Genomic DNA, 19655 nt, shown 5'->3' with positions numbered 1-19655 from the left:
TGCCTAAGCATACCCCCAAAGGTTCAGAAAGGAAACATCATTGGGCCAGGCAGCATTACCAAGGCAAGTAGTGGCTTATCTTTATATTATTTAACATAATTCAAACTGGCACTTAAGAGAATTTGAAGAGATTTTCATGTTTGAACAAGCTCTGACTTCTAAGTCAGGACATGTGGCTGAGAATTGTTTAAAAAGTCAATTCTGGGCAGGTGGCACAAGCCTGTAAATGCCGAGCCCAGGGAGTCTAAGGCAGGAGGATGCAAGTTTGAGGGTAACCTCCATAATTTCAAGATCTTGTCCCAAAATAAAATGATAATAGAACTGTCACTCAGTGCTAAAGATCCCTGACTTCAATTCTCTGTGAGTCAATTAATTAATTAAATAAATAAAATGAAAAGAAATTCCAGGAAGTACCTTCTGGAGCTTAATTGTAGTCAGTGCTGCCAAAGAGAATGCTGAGCACAAAGTTGGGTGCAGGACTCCAGTGGGCCTAGGATGGCCTCAGGGGCATGTGACAGAAAAGGCAGGGACCCCATGATTTGGACAGACCCGGTGGATGCAAGTCTGCTTGAGAAGTCTCATCAGAGCCTGGTAATGCAAAGGGGTTCCCCAGCTGGATGCCAGAGGCTGCTGCCTGGAGCCCTGTTTCAGGATCTGTGCTAAAGGCAGTGACCACTGAGGTGCACACTCAGTGGCATTGTCCACACCCTGGCTGTTGCCAAAGGGCCAGACACCCAAGTGATTCCAGATTGTGGTCTCTTGCTAGTGATGCCCCTGGTCACCAGGGGGAGAGGGGAGAATGTGATTAGGGCAGGTGAAATACCTGGGTGACCAAGGAGTCTTCCCTGGCTCAAGACCTGGATGCTTGGGTCAGGAAGCAGACCCTAGTAGACAGATGGACAGGCACAGAAGAGCAGATTTGTCCATCAGGCCTAGAGGTAGAGCATTGGAGAGTGATGAGTTGTGGGTAGTCTCAGGACTCTGGAGACATAGAAAAAAAGGTTGAAAGCAGGCTACCCTAAAACCAGTTCCAGGTGGAACCACAGAAATGTTGGTATGAACAAACAGATCGGAGGAGATTTCTATTCTCCATGGCCATCAGAGAGCAGAAAGTGTGCATTCCAACTGATCTTTTGGCAAGTTCTGTTTTTCAGAAAGGCAACCCTCCACTGCTCCCAGTGCTGAACCCCAGGTAGGAATGGAACAGAAAGAGGGTGTGTGGTCCTTTGTGGCTGCTGGCGTCTCACAGGAAGTGTGCTGTGGTTTGGGTGTGGTTTGCATGTCCAGCAGGGTCCAATGTGAGTGAAGCCTTGCTCTGCAGTGTAGCACAGGTTGGAGGTACAGCATAGTTGGAGCTTGGCTTAGTGGGCAGTCCAGGGATCAGGGTAGAGACCCCAGGAAGAGGGTGCTGTGGGACAATGGGTAGTGCTCAGGGAGGGTTGGTATAGAAATCAAAACCTGCCTGCTTCACCTGGAGATGGGATGCTTGCTCCACACAACCTGCTGTTGTGGTGCCTATGGTCAGATCATGAGACACCCACCAACTTCTCTGAGGCAGGTCCCACGGCTTAGACACATCAAACCTGAGGGAAATCAGCTCTCGACTATAGAGGCAGCTGTGTTGGGAATTTCCTTGCAGAGATTCAAGACTGATCAACAGGCACCCGAACTTCTTTCTTAGTTCTGCAGGTCCATAATCCAAGATCATGGCACTGACAGCCTTGGTGTCTGGATAGAGCTTCTTTCTGTGTTCTGGACATCCCCTCTGACTGTGTTTCACATGGCAGAGTCTGTGCTCCTGGAGCCTGTCTCATGAAAGCACCAATGCCACCCAGAGGGGCACAGCCTGACCTAATCCCCCTCAATGCTCCTCAGAGTTGAACATTAAGCATGGGGAAGGGGTCACCAAGCATCAAGGTCACACAGTTCCTCTCAAAACACACATCCTTCTTGGACATGTCAAATGCATTAATTCCCTTCCAGGAGCTTCGAGAGTCCACTCTGGGGACTGGTTCTGGGAGGGAAGGAACCAGTCCACAGTTGTGTCTCCCCTTCTATGAGTACCTGCCTGTGCTGAATGGCCTGTCCCCAACAGCCCCTCAGGGGAGCTAACATGAAGGGTCTCATGGAGGGTCCTGGGTGGGCTCTGGGAGGAGACATTGGGAGGAAACAGCACTTCCAGTGTTCCCAAGGACAACAGGAAATCTTTTAAGCTGGCAGAGCTGGGAAAGGTTTTGGGGAGTGGACCTATGGCCCTGCTGGAAGCCTCCAGCTGGGGCACCTGCTGCCAGGAGCCTATTTGTGGTGCATGTTAGGACAGAGAGACATGTGATGGTGCAGAACCCAGAGAGCAAAGCATTTCTGATCAACAGCATTGTTCCCCAGTTGCAGAAGGTGCCCACCAGTGGAAGACTCTGAGGAAGCCCACATCAAGGGGACCCTAACTGCACATTCTGGGCCTTCCTCCTTTCTGGGATCCAAGACAAGGCTGACCAGGCTGCCCCAGCTTGTAACTCCCCGAGGTGCAAGCTGAAGTTTGGGAGTGGCCACATGAGCCCCTGGAGCCCATATAGGGGTGGGTAGCTCCTTGATGCTGGGTGAGCAGCCCTCAAAGTGGAGCTGATCCAGCTTCAGCCTCAGCACACAAGTAAGCATGAGTGTGTTTAATTTTACACCTACTATGCTTCCTGCCTGGCTTCAGTGTGGGTCTGACTTACAGCTTCTGTGACACCAGGCCCTTGTGAAGGAAGATCTATTGTTTAACAAGAAGAGGACTGAGGTTGGCAGGTTTTCCCACCTACGAAACCAGCAACTCAAAATGATGAGTAGTAGGATTGAGTTTGAAGTCATTTTGAATTTCTTATAGAGAATGCATATCAAAATAAAACAAAGAGTGCTAGGGAGTAGCTCAGGAGAAGAGCACCATATGACCTAGCCCCAGGATCCTCCCTGCCCTGAGAAGGAGGAGGAGCTGAATGGGAGAAGGAATCAGGGCAGGGTCCAGGCTCAGACTGCCATTGAGTCCTGAGCACACCATGAACCTGGTGCTTGAAGCCTTGGGTTTTGGGAACTCTGTCCCCCTTTTCATCACCAGGCTCCCTGAAGTTTTTGATAGATTCCATACATTCTAAGGGAGGAGGAACAGGGAGTGAGGTGGAGAGAGCACTTGGGCCACTCTGTACCAGGTATCCCCAGCTGTGCTTCTGTCCTGCGGTCACACAGGGTTTCTTTCCCTCCCCAAGAGCCAAGGAATTTCAGCCTTGTTTTAAACCACAGACCCTGGGGCAGTCTGTGGGACAGACATTGTAGTAACAAGGACATGCCTTGCTCTATGGCAATGGGAAAACAGGGTGGGCCTGTTGTGGAGGGTCACTGGTGACCCTGGGTGAGGAACCCTAGGGACAAGGACAGCTTGAGGTCCTGAGGTGGACTTTCTACCAACCTATCAATGAGGACCTCACAGGACCATGCTGAACTAATGCTGTGAGGGTCAAAAGACCTGGTATAGTATGTATATGTAGGGTTCCTGGCAGGCACCAAGCAGTGTGCACCTGCCAGGTAAGTGCTGGAGAAGGGGAGGGAGAAGGTCACGAGTCCCATTTTGATCACTCAGAAAGAGTCAAGAATTCAGGCCTGGGGTCCCTATGGAGAAGGTGGAGAAGGTGGGGCAAAGAGGCCCTTGGCTCCAGCAGGGACTGGATGAGAAACTGATACTCTGTTACCCAGTCTCCACAGTCATATTGTGACCTCACCCCTGATGCCTGGGATGGCACTACCAAACCAGACATTTCTAAACTCAGGGACAAAAGGGCCAGAAACAGAACTGAACACAGGGCCTTCAGACCTCTTACTGCAGCCAGTGGAGGTAGAGGACATTGGGTACAAGGAAAGGTTACACCAAGGGACACAGTCAGATATGAGGGCCCCACACCTTCTCCAAGGCCTTGGTAGCCAAAACAGCTGTGCCTGCCCCTCACCCTAGGCCATTATGACATCACAAACTGTATGGAAGTTAAGGAGAGGGGCTTGGCATGTCACCACACATTGCTGGACATTGTTCCCAGACCACCATAGGGAGAAGACACTTGGTAGAAGAGGATGCAGGAAGTTTCCATGAGGCCACAGATCAGCACCAAGGTCACACAAGAAGAGGGAACAAAAAAAGAACAGTGAGTGTTACATTCACATGTGTACTAACTACATAAACTTTTCTGTGAAAGCAGGTCCCCTGGCCAGCAATGCACAGTCTCCTGTGCCCTGTGGGTGAGCAAACTTCACTTAGAAGTTCTCATTCTTCTTTGGAACCTATCCTTATTCTCCCATCCCCCAACATTGCTCAGGGTCCTTTAAGGCATGTATGTGAGTGCCCCTGTCCCACCAGTGCTCTGTAACCTGTGGGTATTATGGGTGGACACACTTCCATCACCAGTGATTCCTCTCCACTGAGCCTTAGGCAACTTGGTACCTTTAGTAAAACTCTGGGTGAGTCCAATCCGGTTAATGTCAGTACACCATCTTGGGCCTTATCTGCACATCAAGGTGTCAACACTACTATGAAAACTTAGAGAGATGTGCATACTTACTCTTTCAAACAGCCTCAATAGGTCTTTGATGCTTCCATGCAGACAGACTCCTCACCAATGCCTGAAAACCCAAGAAAATTTTGAAATATGTCAATGCCCACAGCACTGAGAACTTTAATATACCATTCATCATCCACCAGTTCTGCACACTCAAGTGACTAAGATCATATGGGTGATATATCTTGCCCAGGATTTCTGACATCTTTTCAAATAGTAAATGGAAAGCATATATTTAAGTATTTTTAGGATCTTCTCTGATATGTCACTGGTTGCTCTCTTTTGACAAGAGAGTAGAACTCCTAGACCTTCTGAGAGAGGCACAATGCACAAACTCAAAAGACTATGTGGAATGTAACCAAGGAAAATTTCCCATTTTATGGAAGAATTCTTCAGACCTTGGAAATGGGATCATTTTGACCATACCTGATGTCACTAAAACTTTGACACAAAGGATATTCTAAGAGATTACAAAACTCAGAGCCCTAGAGCAGAGAACCCCTCTCCCAAAGACATCTGTGTCTTCTGGATCCTATAGTCAAGTACCCCTCATGTACATTTGTTCTGTCTTCTCTAGGATCTGCCCTAAATGTCTTGTCAACCACCATTGCTCAGGGTCTTCTTAGTCCTCTGTATGAGCCCCTTTCTAACCAATTCTCAGTCTTCTCTGGGTTGTGCCCTACTCCTCTCTTTCACCATTGCTCAGGGTTCTCTGATTCCTGTGGGTGACTGCCACACATGCAGTAGTTCTCTGATTCCTCTGGGTCCTCTTTGTGATAGCCCCTTTCAAAACATGACTAGCCTTCTTTGTTTAAGATGCTAAGTTCTTCTAACTTGTCTTTACTGTGTCTCCTGTTGGTCCTGTGGTTGAGCATACCTCACCTAACAGTGCTATTCTCGCTTTCATTTTTCTGAGTTCCCTAGCCATTCCTTGCTCACTCTTCTCTTGGTCCTTTTGGTGAGCACCCATCACCTGACAGTGCTCAGTCTTTGCTGGGTCCTGTCTTTAATCTCCCTTCACACACCATTGCTTAGTGTCATCTGAGTCCTCTGGTGAGTGCCCCTTGCACACTGATGCTAATTTTCACAGGATATTTACTTGGAATGCCACTTATACTCCAGTACCCTGTCTCTTCTGTGTCCTCTGGGAGAGTGCTCCTAATACAGCAGTCCTCAGTATACACTTGGTCTTCTGGGTGAGCACAACTCACCCAGTAGTGTTAATTCTCCTCTGTGCCATGTGCTAAGTTCCCATAGCCAGTCTTATCTCAGCCCCCTCGTGCTCTTCTGTGTTATCATATGTAGCCTCATATTACTCAGCTTTTTCTGTGTTCTTTCCTAACCTCACCTACTCCACCATTGCTCATGATTTTCTGAGTTCTATGGGTGAGACCCCTCTCCCATCAGTGCTCAGTGTTCTCTGGGTCCTGTCCTTAATCTTCCTTCTGCACCATTATTCAGAGTCCTCTGAGTCCTGTGATTGAGCATCCCTCCTCCACTTGTGCTCAGTCCCCTGGGGGTATTGTGGTTGGGCACACTCCTTCAACCAGTGTTCATTCTTCACTGAGCCCTAAAAAACTTAGTTTTCATAGTGAAGTCTCTGTGTAAGTCCAATTCTGGCTAATGTGAATACACCATCTCTGGTTTTCTCTGCATGTCCATATCAACACTACAATTGAAAATTGGAGAGATGTGAATACTTCCACTTTGTAACATTGGTAATAGGCCATATTTGTGCTGCCATGCAAAGAAGGTATTCAACAAAGCCTTAAAACTCAAGACAATATTAATGGATGTGAATTCACACACAACCAAGGACCTCATCCCACCATGCGTCATTCACCATTTCCACACCATTGCTGAAGTAGCTGAGTTTTTGTGGGTGATGTAGCATGCCCAGGATTTCTGAATCTTTATGAACAGTGGATGGAAAACACTTCAGTATGGAGAGCATTTCAGTATCCTCTTTGTTATGTCACTGGCTGCACTCTTGACAAATAGAGGAAACCACCTAGGACCTCTTCAAACACAATGCAGAGTTTCAAAAAACAGTGTGTAATGTGACCATGAAAAATTTTCCATCCTCATTAAGAACTTCTCTAGACTTTTGAAATAGGATCATTCCCACCATATCTGAGATCACTAAAACTTTTACCCAAGGAATACTCTCCAAAAGGCTCCAAAAACTCAGAGCACTATAGGGGAGAATCCCTGTTCCAAAAGGCCTCCATCTCCTCTGGATCCTGTATTCAAGCACCCTTCATCAATTTTTGCTCTGTATTCTCAGGGTTCTTCCATAAAACTCCTCTCAACACCCATTGCTGAGGATCTTCTGAGTCCTCTGCATGAGCACCCTTCTCCCACCAGTGCACAGTCTTTTCTGGGTCCAGCCCTAAATCTCCACTCATACACCATTGATTGTTCAGGGTCATCTAAGTCCTATCAAGAGTGGAACTTGCACACAGGTTCTTAGTTTTCCCTGAATATTATTTTGGTGTTCCAATTACTCTCTAATACTCTGTCTCTGCTGTGTCTTCTGGGTAAGTGACCCTCATCCAGCAGTGCTCAGTATGCTCTGGGACCTCTGGGTGAGCATTCCTCACCCAGTTTTTCTCAGTCTCCTCTGTGCCATGTGCTAATTTCCCATAGCCAATCTTATCTCACAGTTCTTTAATTCGTGTCTGTGATCATAGGCAGCCTAACATTGCTCAGCCTTTTCTTGGTTCTCTCATTACCTCATGTACCCCACCATTACACATCATCTTTGAGTCCTGTGAGTGAGCACTCAGTCTTGTCTGGGTACTCTCCTTAATCTCCCCTCCTGGACCATTGTTTAGTGTTCTCTGAGTAGTGTGGGTGAGCGACGCTTTCCAAACAGTGCTCAGTCTCCTGTGGGTACTATGGGAGGACACACTTGTGACTCCAGTGCTCTCTCTCCACTGAGCCCTACGCAATATAATTCTCTTAGTGAAATCTCTGAGTCCCATTTCAGCTCATATCAATATGCCATCTCAGGCCTTATCTGCAAGTCAACGCCAACATGACTATTTTAATTGGGAGAGAAGTGAATACCTCCTCTTTCCAACAACCTCAATAGGTCTTTGGTGCTGCCATGCAGACAAACTCCTCACTAATGCTTGAAAACCCAAGAGACTTTTAATGGATGTTAATTCCCACAGCACTGAGGACCTCATTCCTGTACACATCCACATCATCCACTATTTTCACACCATTGCTCATGTGACTGAAATCTTATGGGTAATATAGTATGCCCAGGATTTCTAACATCTTTCTGAACAGTGGATGAAAAGCACATATTTAAGTATTTTCAGGGTTTTCTGTGACATGCCACTGACTGCTCTCTTTTGACAAGAGAAAAAAACCTTCTAGGACCTCTGAGTCAGGCACAATGAATATCTTTAAGGTGTGAAATGTGGTCAAGGACAATTTCCTATCATCATGGAGGACTTCCCCAGATGTTTGAAAAACACCACTGTCCCACTGTCCCACTGCCTCTGAAGTAGCTGAGACATTGGACCAAGGGACTCTCTTGATAAGGGTCAAAGGCTGTGAATCATCTTGATGAGCACACCTCTTCCCAGAGAAATCTGTCTTTTCTGGCTCCTGTGGTCAAGTACACCTCACCTTATTTTGCTCTGCCTTCCCTGGATCCTGCCTTCAGTCTCCCCTACCCCATCATTGCTCAGGGTCTTCTGTGTCATAGGCATGTGTACCCCTCTCCCACCAATGCTCAGTCTTCTCTGAGTCCTGCCCTAAATCTACCCTCACCCATCATTGCTGAGGGTGCTCTGTGTTCTATGGGTGAGCCCCTCTCACCCACTAATGCTTTGATTCCATTGAGTCCTCTTTGTGATAGCCCCTCTCCAAACATGGCTCAGCCTTTTTGGTTTAAACTGCTAAGTTTGTCTACCCTGTCTTTACTCAGTCTCCATTGGGTCTTGTCTGTGAGTTCCCCTTAGCTTACATTGCTCAGTGTTCTCTGTTTCTTTTTTCTGACTTCTCTAACCATTTCTTGATCTTTCTTCTCTAGGTCCTTTGGGTGAGCTCCCCTCATCTAAAAATGCTCAGTCTTCTGTCTTGTTCTATCTTCCCCAAGGCAATTCTTGCTCAGACTCCTCTGGGTCCTGTGTGTCAATGCCCCTCATCTGACACTGCTCAGTATTCTCTGTGTTCTGTCCATAATCTCTTGTACAGCCCTCCCTGGAAAAGGCATGAGAAGGGTCTCTATCCTCCTGCCAGGTCTTCTTTTTATCCTTCCAGGGCTGTGATTCATGCTGATGAGAGTCAATGTCCACCACATATCCACTGACTCCTCATTCATCTGGACTATTTCTCAGTTTGGTCAGTTGCTCTCTGCAGAAAGTTCTGGGGATTGACTCTGGGTTCTCCTTTCTCATGTTCACCTGCAGTGTTTTGGTTCATTACCCCTCTTGTTCTGCTCTGTATCCACTGGGAAGAGCAGCTGTGAGGAAAGCTACAGAAGCCCAGGCTGAGTAGGTATTTCAGGGAAGGATATATGTGGGCTCAGCAGAGGCCTTGCTTGGGTCTTAAGCCTCTCCCTATTTTGCTGTATGCTCCATAGCCCTCCTGGGACTTCAGAGGTTCCCAAGCACCCTCACCTCCACCCTACCTGTGATACCAGTGGGTGTCAATCAACAGGCTCTCTGAAGAGCAGTCTTGAACTCATTATTAATTTCCCTGATGCTGAAGGTGTGTGACCCATTCTTCACTAATAATCTTAAGACACATTCTTTCCATAGTGTATCTGCAGATCAAGTACTACTCACTACCTCCTTCCCTCTTGATTGGACTCCTGAGTCCGTAGTCAGCTAATGGTGGCCATGGACCCACCAGGGAAAAGATCAGACTCCTAGTAAGTGTTCACTGCTGTCTAATCAGAGAGACTTCCCCCAGCGATCACTAGCTGAGAGTTGAGTAAGGTTCTGCCAAGAATGTTGGTGGATAATGTCATTTAAAAATAACAGAAAATCAGTTCAAAGGCTCCTTTGTGCAGGACAAATTGTTGTTCCTGGTTGCATGGATGCTTGTTTTGAGTACTGGAAGTGAGTTCCACACATTTCTGCAGCTCTTCACGGTGGGATGACTACACAGATACATATTCCTGCATTATTAGCTTTTGCTTGATCAATGCATTAAATGGAGCCAATGCACAAAACAATACCATGGCCCATAGCAAGCAATGGCTGCCCATTTCTATGTTGTAGATACCTCATGCAACCCAGGCTGGGCAAGACCAGGAAGAGACATGGAGTAGAGCAGTGCCTTGTTTACCTATGAACATGACTCAGTTGAGTCCTGAGCAGGGGTCATAGAAAGACTGGTGTGCCTGTGAATATGACTCACGTGAGTGCTGAGCAAGTGAGAGAGCCAACAGGGTGCAGTGATCATCAGGTTGCAGGTGGAAGAACAATAGCCCAGTGGCACCTCATTCTGTTCCTGGTTCTGGAGCTCAGGGTGGGCTGAGAGGTTGAAGAGCCCAGCCCTGCCCATGGCCAAGCCTGGTTTCTGTTCACGGGTTCCCAGGCACACATGGTGACTAGAGAGGTGCAGCAGAAATGGGAGAGTTTGGGGAAGAGATGGCTTTGTCCATAGCCCAGCTGTGGCATCTCCTCCAGCCACTGTCTTTCCTTCTCCACTCCAGAGTCCAGGGTTGATGTCCTCCCCAGGTTCCTCACTTTGCTCTTCTCCTGTGGCCTCCCTAGTGCATACTGTGTGAGGAACTCAAACACCTATGCACCACTGGGCTTGGATTCTTCTTGCTTCCTCAGGAACTGTTGTCTGAGCTTTTGAAAATCACACTTATTTCCATGCAGAGCAATTTACAGGGACTTTTGGGGAAAGAAAAATCACTGAATCCTGAGTGGGTGGGCAAAGGTATTCACTTGGTGAGACCTGAGGATCCAGCCCTCAACAACAGAAATAAAAGCAGGATTGGGATGTCAGATGCAACCCTCTTTGTGTGAAAAGTGTTTTCTTAAAAGAAAATTAACAATTGCCCTTGGGGAGGAATTGAAAAGGACATTTCCAAACTCAAAGTCCAACAAGCCAGTAGGATAAACTGGGAAAGTTCATTGGAAATGGGACAAGCACATGCGAAAGCCCCAAGATTGCCTCCATGTGTTCACTGATGGAGATAAAGCAATCAGGGGAAATTCTTCCACTAAACCATGTCTAGAAATTGTGAAGCACTTCAAAGGGGAGGAAGAGGTGTTCATGCAGTAAGGCAGGAGGGCCCATGAAACATGCAGAGAATCATGAAAATAATTTTTTAGACCAGGGAGGAAGTGCTCCAGTTATGAAGAGTGAAGGTGAAGCAGTGGAGGAGATGGACACCCTACAAAAGGCCACAGTGCTGCTGCAGAGAACATGTCAGAAACTGGAGCAGGCACTGGGAGATGGACTCAATCATGGTGGTCCTGACTCTGCACACGTGTCGTTCTGCAGTTTGAACATGCGGTCATGTGCATTTGTGCACAGGTAAGTGATCATGGAAGACTCTGGTATTTCTCAACTGGGTCTCTATGGAATGACTGTTTATGTGCTGGATGGTAGACAGAGTTCCACATGGGGCTCTGCTCTAGCCACTTGCCTCTTCCTGAATAGCCCTGCACTGCTGCCTGCCACACCCTGCAGCCCTCTCCCAGAAGGCCTGTAGCTTCCTCTGAAAGGCCTCATCCCTCAGTCCTGCCCAGGTCAAGTCTGCAGGCCAATCCCAAGAGGCCACAACCAGAAAGCTGGCACGATGGCCCTTGAGGCAAGTTTGGGCACTCTCTGAGCTGCAGGAATGGCCTGCTCCATAAGGCCAGCCAACACAGTGGGACTGAGCCTCCTTTGCGGTGTTCTGGAGACTCTGGGGGGAGACACACTGTGGAGGTTGCATGGAGAGGCAGAGAAGATGAGCAAACAGAATGATGGAGTGAAACCTTTGAAAACTCTCCTCATAGTGAGTTGTTCACCTCAGGTATTTTGTCACAGCAATGGAAAGCTGACTTTCAAACCTTTAACCTGCAATTAGGCTGAGCCAAACTACTCCATTAAAGGCCACCAGTATCAGGAGAATCCAGTGGCAGAACAGAGGAAACTTGGAGGCTTCCTGCTGTAGGTTGTGATGCAGGAGTCTCAAAAGACTGTGTGTGCTCTCTAGGGTGCTGGGCACAGGACAAGGAGCAAGACTCCCAGGAGGTCTTTTAGCAGGTGGCTGTGAGGTCATCATGTCCTTGTTCAATGCTTATTCAAAGCTAAAACTGTCTTCTTTCCCTTCTTTTGCTGAAGGTGTTTCTGGGCTTGCAGTAAATTTTGCCTTAATTTTATTACACAGCAGAGCTGCTTGCTGCCAGCCTTGACTAGGGCTTGGAAGGGGACTAGCAGCCTCCCGACCACACAAAATCAGACCCCTATTCCTGCCTGTAACCTATGCCTCAGGTTCCCACCTTTCAGACTCCTTCAGACCCTCCTCCTGCCTGGACCCTGTGCCCCAAGTTGCCAACTCCCACACTTCTTCAGTGCCCTCCACCACTGCCTGGACCTCATGTACCCCATCCCCAGGACCCAGACCTTCTTTCTCCTTCCCCTGACACACTTCAGCTGAAACTGGATCCCTGCCATGAGAACTCACCCATGTCATGGGGCTCATCCTCAGGCCCCACCTGCATCCACCTGGATACCCTGAAGTTTTGGGGCTGGGACTCACTGTGGAAGGGAAAGAAAAAGAAGGAAGGGGCAGACTAGAGGGTCATGGGAATGACCAGGCTCCCCACCAACCTGAGCTGAGCTAGATATTGTTTCAAGAAACCTCTTCCTCTTCCAACAGTGATTGCCTCCCCTGTTCCTAGGAAGTCTTTCCCTGCATCCTATTCCAGGGGCTACCATGGAAAGGAAAGGAGGGTACTGCCAGGACCTCTGATCTTCTGGGGCTATGAACAGCACTCTCCACCCACTCTGACTAGCTTGACACCTCAGAAAAGGTCCAGAGAATGCCAACCTCCCCTCCTGTTCCCAAAAACCCTGGGCCTTTGGCCAGACACTGGCTTGGAAACCTGCCTCGTTGTCCCCTGCCAGGCCTGGCCTCCAGGCCAAGGTGGGAAGAGAGGCAGTAAGGAACTGGGGGTGGGTGAGGCTCAAAAAGCCTGAATCCCAAAAGAGCAGTTCTGGGACAAACCAGAGTGAAGGGTGGTCAGGGGTGCACACTGCAACACCAGTCTGCAGGCATCAGGCCCCTTCCTCCCACGATGGACACACACATGCTCACTCACTGTTCATGCACACCCACATACACTGTGAATTTTGCAAGGAGAATATTTTGCCTGTTTCTTTGTTTTTCAAAAGCCTGCTCATCAGTTGTTTTGGATGCCTCTCCCTCTCCCTCTTTATTTGTATGTTCTTGTGTGTGTTGCTGTCTCTTTTTGTCTGTTTTAGATGTATGAATAGATGACCAGAGTGGGACCTGAGGTCCCCTCTAGTTGTTTCCACCTGGGACTTGATTATTGGATTGGGGGTTTCTCTCCCCTATTCTATATGAAGTATCATAAAGGCTATATGGGTCTAGAGTGTGTGTATGTGTGTGGAGTAAGGTTCACTTTTACTTGGTTGAACTGTAAGTGAGACTCATCAGCACAATCTCTGCTCTGTGAGCATGAAGTGTCCATATTCCAGCTCCTCTTAGAGAAAGAGGGAGCAGGGACTTGCAATAATTTAATAACATATGTGTGCAGCCCTTAAATAAGTGTCTGGTGTGTACTTTGACATCTATAACACTAATTATCACCTGTGGAGTGATAGTGGGGTTAAGATTTAACATCAGCAACAATAATAAGTAATCATGAACTAGATCAGTCATTAACATGTAGGGTCTGCTCTGTTATCCACTATGTTAACAATAAAGATATAAATGGATAGTAATTTCATAAACTATTAATTCTATCAGGGAGTGGAATTATAGTTACTTAATTGAAGAGAAAACATTATTGTAGGGTGAGAGAGAGTTTGAAATAATTAAAAAGTGAATAAAGGAGATACTGGAGATAGGTAGCTTATGAAGGCACTAAAGATGTAGGAGTAAAAGAATTACTAAAAATAATAAAAGAAAGAAAGAGAGGTAGAGGGAACAGGAAAATATGCTTATTAGTAGGTGAAGAGGTTTAAGAAGGAAGAGCAAGAGAAATAAAACCATGGTACAAAGTAAAAGATGAAAACAAAACAAACCTATGTAAAATTTTGTCCCACCAAAGTCAAACCAAGATTAAATAATAAATGGGTGCAAAATAGAGCAATTAAATAAAAGAAAAAATATATAAATATACATGGGTACATATATTACATGAATAGAATTACACACACACACACACACACACACACACACACACACACACACACACACACACCTTCCACTCAGGAAGATCTCACCCGCACAGGCCCAGGTGTATTACACAGAATCCTGCAAAATGGAAAAAACTTTTTTAAAAGAGAAAATAAAATAGAATATAAATGCAAAAGTAAAAATTAAAAAAAGAAAATGGAATAATAGAAAAACTATTCTTAATTGAGAATGGAAAAAAAATTGCTTGAAAAAAATTTACCAAGGTGGTCAAAACTGTGTTAAGAATGGGTATCTGCTGCTTATGCTGAGGTTCCATTCTTTGAGAATTATTCTGGGGGCTCTATAGCACAAACCCAGAACTGGGGTTTATTAAGTGAATGTCTTTGTCTTTCTTGGAACCAATACTGATTGTAGTAGTTCTCAGCTTCCTGTTTCCTATTGTAGGATGGGAGAAAATAGGGACATGGATGACCAGGACATTCCTGCAGTGGGGCAGGTAAAATTTTCCATAGCTGAAATTTGTTCTTGACTGAGTCCTTAAACTATGCTGGTGGATATTTGAGATTTGGTTCCCAGTCCCCTGTTGCTGGGGAGATGTCAATCTTTGCTGAATGTCTGGGATTTGAATAACTACTGAAATTTCCACTCAGGGTGAAAAGTCCCACCCTTGATAGGCTTCAGTCTTCTCTATGACTGTGGATTACCCATAAACTGATCTGGAGTATAGATGGAACTGCCTGATTTTCCCTGAAGCTCATATGGGATTCCAGCCACAAAGGTATCTCTTTCTCTTTGGTCTCTCCAGGCTGCATCACCCTGGGCACAGTCCTCTTTGTACCTGTTTCAAAGGTGCTGATTCAGATATCGTCTGGGTTCCAAGTAGGTGACTGCTGGATCAGGCTGACTACTTCCTCTGTGATTTCCCAATCTGCAGTCTCTACTCACTACCAAGAGTCACTTAGAAGTGGTCCCCAGCACTGCAGCACTGATTTGGGTTGACTCTCTGCCCTTTGCCAATTGATTTTAATCACTTTTCACTCAAAAACTTTCTCCACCATCTCTCAGTTAGTTAAGGTCAGCCTCCCTCTCTATTTTTGAGGTTGCCCCATGTCAATTATATTTTCCAGGCTTTCCATATTTCTTATACTACATTTAAAAGTTTGACTTTCTGTGACTGGTTATTTTGTTGCCCAATGCTGAAATTCAGTGAATGCCCTTGGTCAGCCACCTTGCTGAGGAACAAACACACTGCACTTTTCAATCTTGAGTTGAAAGTGATAAGTTGTCCACCTTTCTCTATCCTGCCATCTTTCAGCCCCTCCATGTCCCTATATTTATTTGTATTTAACTATTAATCTGCACTTATTTACTATGAAAAATGTGTGATGATCATTCATTGGTTCAGTATTTACTGAGCACCAGTTCTAGACCAGGCACTTGTAAGACAGCCATTGGCCATTGGATGGTTTTCCAGAAGAATGAGATAGGTCCTTAAACCACTGCAATGTCTGGTGGAGAGCAGCAGGAGTGTGGTGATAACTTGGAAGAGGGAACAAAACAATAGGGCACTTCCAGAGTGTACACCCCAGTAAAGCTAGGAGTGTATAAATACTGAAAAAGAAAATGAGAAATAGGATCCTAGTCTAAAAAGAATACCATACACCATATATCAAATTTCAACTTTATCTAAAAGTTCTGTGAAGCCTGGAAATACTTAATGTAAGACTATGAGCTAACCATCAGATTCACCTTGTGAATTAGCAAACTAGTAACAGTTTCACAGGTGATAGAAGAAGCCAGGTCAGAATTTAGGGGAATATGCAGAAACTTGGAAGACATAAAAAAGGAGAACCATGAGAGAAGGGTCTTAAGAATTGGTGGGGAATTTCAGATGCCAGGATGTCTAAGGCCACATAACATAGTTCCATGAGGAGACCGTCATAGATAACTTAGAAACCAGTGTGGACACATAATCTGTGTCCTGAACCGTCCTGTGTTGTGTGACATTCCCCTTTTCTATTTTTACAAGAGTCTCCTGGGTGTGTCCCTTGTTGAACTGATTATTCCTTGAAATTCAAGGTTTCTTGAAATAGACAGCATTCACAAGATCCAGATTACTGGCTGCATCACTGAACTCTGAACTTTAAGCAAAAGCAAGAATAACAGAAATAGTGAGCTAACAGAGCCAGCTGAGGAGTGCCTCAGGGGTGAGGTGCACATACTTGAAGGGAGAGGTATAGACAATTTCTATCCCCTGTTGAAGGAGGAGTATTTGTACTTAACATAAAGAAATTTTCTACACCCATAAATAGCACAAGACAAAAACAAAGCAAAAAAAAAAAATCTTTAAAAGTTCTGACAAGGAAAATATCAGATTTGAATAAAACCCATAAAGTGAATGAGTAGCTATTAATAGGTGCAGAATGAATTCATAGCACAGGAGATACAAAAAAAATATTGGTGATAATAAGTTAAAGAAAGAAACAAGGAACTGTTAAAAAATAGCGCTTGCATGCTGGTAAAATTAAACTGAAATGTGTGATGAACACAAATATGTTTATCCTGATTTAAATACTACATAAATTGTATATGTATTAAAATACTGTGTGTCATCCCATGAAATATATCATTTTTGTTTTTGTCATCTGTTTATCATTCTGGGCTGAATGAATGCCAAGCCTGCAAGACCTACAAAAACTGCAGATATGGAATTTGAGAAAAAGAGGTCCTGGTCTGCTCCATGTCTGCCACTGTGGCTCCCTGCAGATTTGACAACATTGCAAATGGGCACCATCCAAAATAGTGGTATACATTACCACAGAGTCCCTGAAATATGTCCAGTGAAGCTGGGAACTGAATGTTTCATTGTAATTAGTTACAGTGGAATTTAAATAGCTACAAATATGTAGCAGGTACCACAGCTGGATGGTTCAGGTTTGGATGGTGAGTAACTCCTAAAAAGCTCAGAGATACAGCATTTGCCTAATGTTAATGAAATCCTGTGTTCAATTTTCAGTAGCACAAAGAATTTAAGGAATTTTGCTAATATATTCTATGAAATAATAATGATGTTGGTGAAAACTTGCATTCTGCCACATTATGTTGAAGACACACTGGGATAGTGTCCAAATCTTTCTTTGAAAATATATAGCTATACACTTTAGTTTGGGGGAACTAATCTTATAATACCTGATATCATATTTATCATTTAGTACAGCATGAAATCAATAATGCAACACAGGGCTATAAAACTCCACAGAAAACTGATGGGGATGGCAGAGCCTGGAGCCAAGAGTGGAGGAAAACACTCAACAAAGAGTGCATAGATTGAGTGAGTGTGGATTCCAGCACTAGGTGCCAAAGAGCTGTGACAACCAGAGCTGTGACCTGCCCCCCAAGGGTTTAGAAAGTCAGGAATGATTAACCATATTTAGGAATCACAGGGACAGGTGTTAGGTGGAAGAAAAACCAGAAAATGCAGAACCACTGCCATCTGCTGGATAGAAAGAAAGTGAGTCTCTCCCTTGACTCACTTTTTTCTTCTCCTTGCTTTTCCACTCTCCTTAGTGCATGCCCTTTTCCTTTTCTTTCTCTTTTCCTCTCATTTTCTCTCTTACCCTGCAGGGAGACACTCTCTTTGCTTAATAAAATCCCTTACGTGATTTCCCTTGTCCAGTGTGGTTTTCGTGAGTTTTCTTACACCTATTGCGCGTTTCTTCCAGGCCTATTTCTTCTCATTTCTCTGCATGGCTTCTATTCCAACATTTTTAATATTGCTGTATTCCAACCAAAGAAAAGATGTCAATTACATGAGTTAGTTGGGGTGCGTAGTTGGGGGTCCAGGTCATTGTGATACCGCTGTTTACTGGTGACAAGTTCTGCTCCTTCTCATAATGAAGTTTGAACACTAGAGAAACATGACAAGGCAAGTATACTAAGCAGGTTTTATTTAAAAGTAATAATACAGACTCCTTCCGGGAGAAAGAAGAGGGCCATGGCTGATGTTCTAAAGTCCCAAGAAATGAGTGCACCCTACAACTTTTATAGGTTAAAGTCTCTTTTGTTCTCCAGTTCTCTCCCCCCTTCTCTCTCCTTCCTGCCTATGTGACTAGGCCTGGTTTTGCATTAAGTGAGAATCCATGGGCAGGGGAAGGGGCAAGATAATTCAGGCAGGTAAGGTCCCAGGGGCCATTAATTAGCAGCTTCTTATTTGCAGTTCTTGATAAAGGCAGGTAAATTTGATAATCAATGGGCTCAAGAGGTCTTTGACATTCCATTCTCCCAGGGCAGTCTCCAACTTCCAGAGGCAGATGTCTTTCATGGCCTTCATTTCCTTGATTTGACCTGGATCACCTATTTCTACACTAACTGCCTGTCCTTAATTCTGGCTTCAATTGGTTACTGATAGTGAAAGTGAAAACATCATTCTGAGGGGTAGAATGGAATGGGCTGAGCAAGAGAAGCTCAAGTCTCACCAATCTGCAAATTTGTTGCATGTGCTGACTGAGGCATTCCCTTCCCTCTACAGATCTGATTGGGCTCACCCCAGTTGCTCCCATTGGTTTTCTAGTAACACATGGTTAGAATAATGTCCAAAATTCTCCCATTGGTTACTGCCCACTTTGCCCTCATTGGTCATTTTATAATGCCAAACCTGAGGCGGGAATTGCCATGTGATAAGTCCTTAGTGGCAGGAGTTGTTCATGGCAATGGAACTTATGGTAAATAAGGATGAGATGACTCATCTTCCTGGCTCGTCTTCCAGTGGCATTGTGCTGGTAACCTGCCTTGCAATCATGGAGGACCTGAACTCTAACACCTACAAGCTAGGAAGCAAAACAAAGTGATTTCCATTGTTACATTTTTCATTTAAAAATGGAACATTCCTCTTACTGTGAGCTCCCTCTGATACCGCCGTTTACCGGTGACGAGTTCTGCTCCTTCTAATGTTGAAGATTGAACACTAGAGAAGCACGCCAAGGCAAGCATACTAAGCAGGTTTTATTTAAAGGTAATAATACAGACTTCTCCCGGCAGGGAGAAGAGGGTCATGGCTGATGTTCTAAAGTCCCAAGAAGTGAGCACACCCTACATCTTTTATAGGTTAAATTCTCTTTTGTTCTCCAGTTCTCTCCCCCCCTTATCTCTCTTTCCTGCCTACGTGACTAGGCCTGGTTTTGCATTAAGTGAAAAGCCATGGGCAGGGGGAGGGCCAAGGTGTTTCAGGCAGGCAAGGGCCCAGGGGGCATTAATTAGCAGCTCCTTGCTTGCAGTCCTTGATAAAGGCAGGTAAATTTGGTAATCAATGGGCTCCGGAGATCCTTGACATTCCATTCTTCCAGTGTCAGTCTCCAACTTCCAGAGGCAGATGATTTTATGGCCATTTCCTCGGTTTGACCGGATCCCCTATTTCTACACTAACTACCTGTTCCCAATTCTGACTTCACCTCCAAACTACCGGCGGTGAATTTACCCCAATGAACACCCCCACTAGTATTTATTCTATTTTACCAAGACCTTTGGCCCAAAGGGACAAAGAGACAAAAAAGGACAGTGAGGGCCCCTGGGCCACCATCCAATTCTCTGGTACCCTGAGATCGGCTGGGTTTTACCCAGACACTGCTGGATTTCACAAAAGCACCATCCCACCTGGGCTCTCCTGGGTCCAGCAGGCATGGCCACGGCCCCGCCTCATGATCCCCAAAGTGACAGCCATT

The 19655-nt window shown here is 45.5% G+C and overlaps 1 long non-coding RNA gene across 1 annotated transcript; it reads left to right on the top strand.

Moving 5' to 3' along the window:
• The first annotated feature begins 3851 nt into the window (after nt 1-3851).
• LOC306643035 lies at nt 3852-18400 on the top strand. Its single transcript, XR_013758803.1, has 3 exons — nt 3852-4169; nt 10895-11099; nt 18224-18400. It is a non-coding gene; the product is annotated as an uncharacterized lncRNA (long non-coding RNA).
• Nucleotides 18401-19655: the final 1255 nt, after the last annotated feature.

Source organism: Sciurus vulgaris (assembly GCF_902686455.1).
Source record: "Sciurus vulgaris genome assembly, chromosome: 13".
In the NCBI taxonomy this organism is placed as follows: Eukaryota; Metazoa; Chordata; class Mammalia; order Rodentia; family Sciuridae; genus Sciurus; species Sciurus vulgaris.
This window is presented reverse-complemented; position numbering and strand designations above follow the sequence as displayed.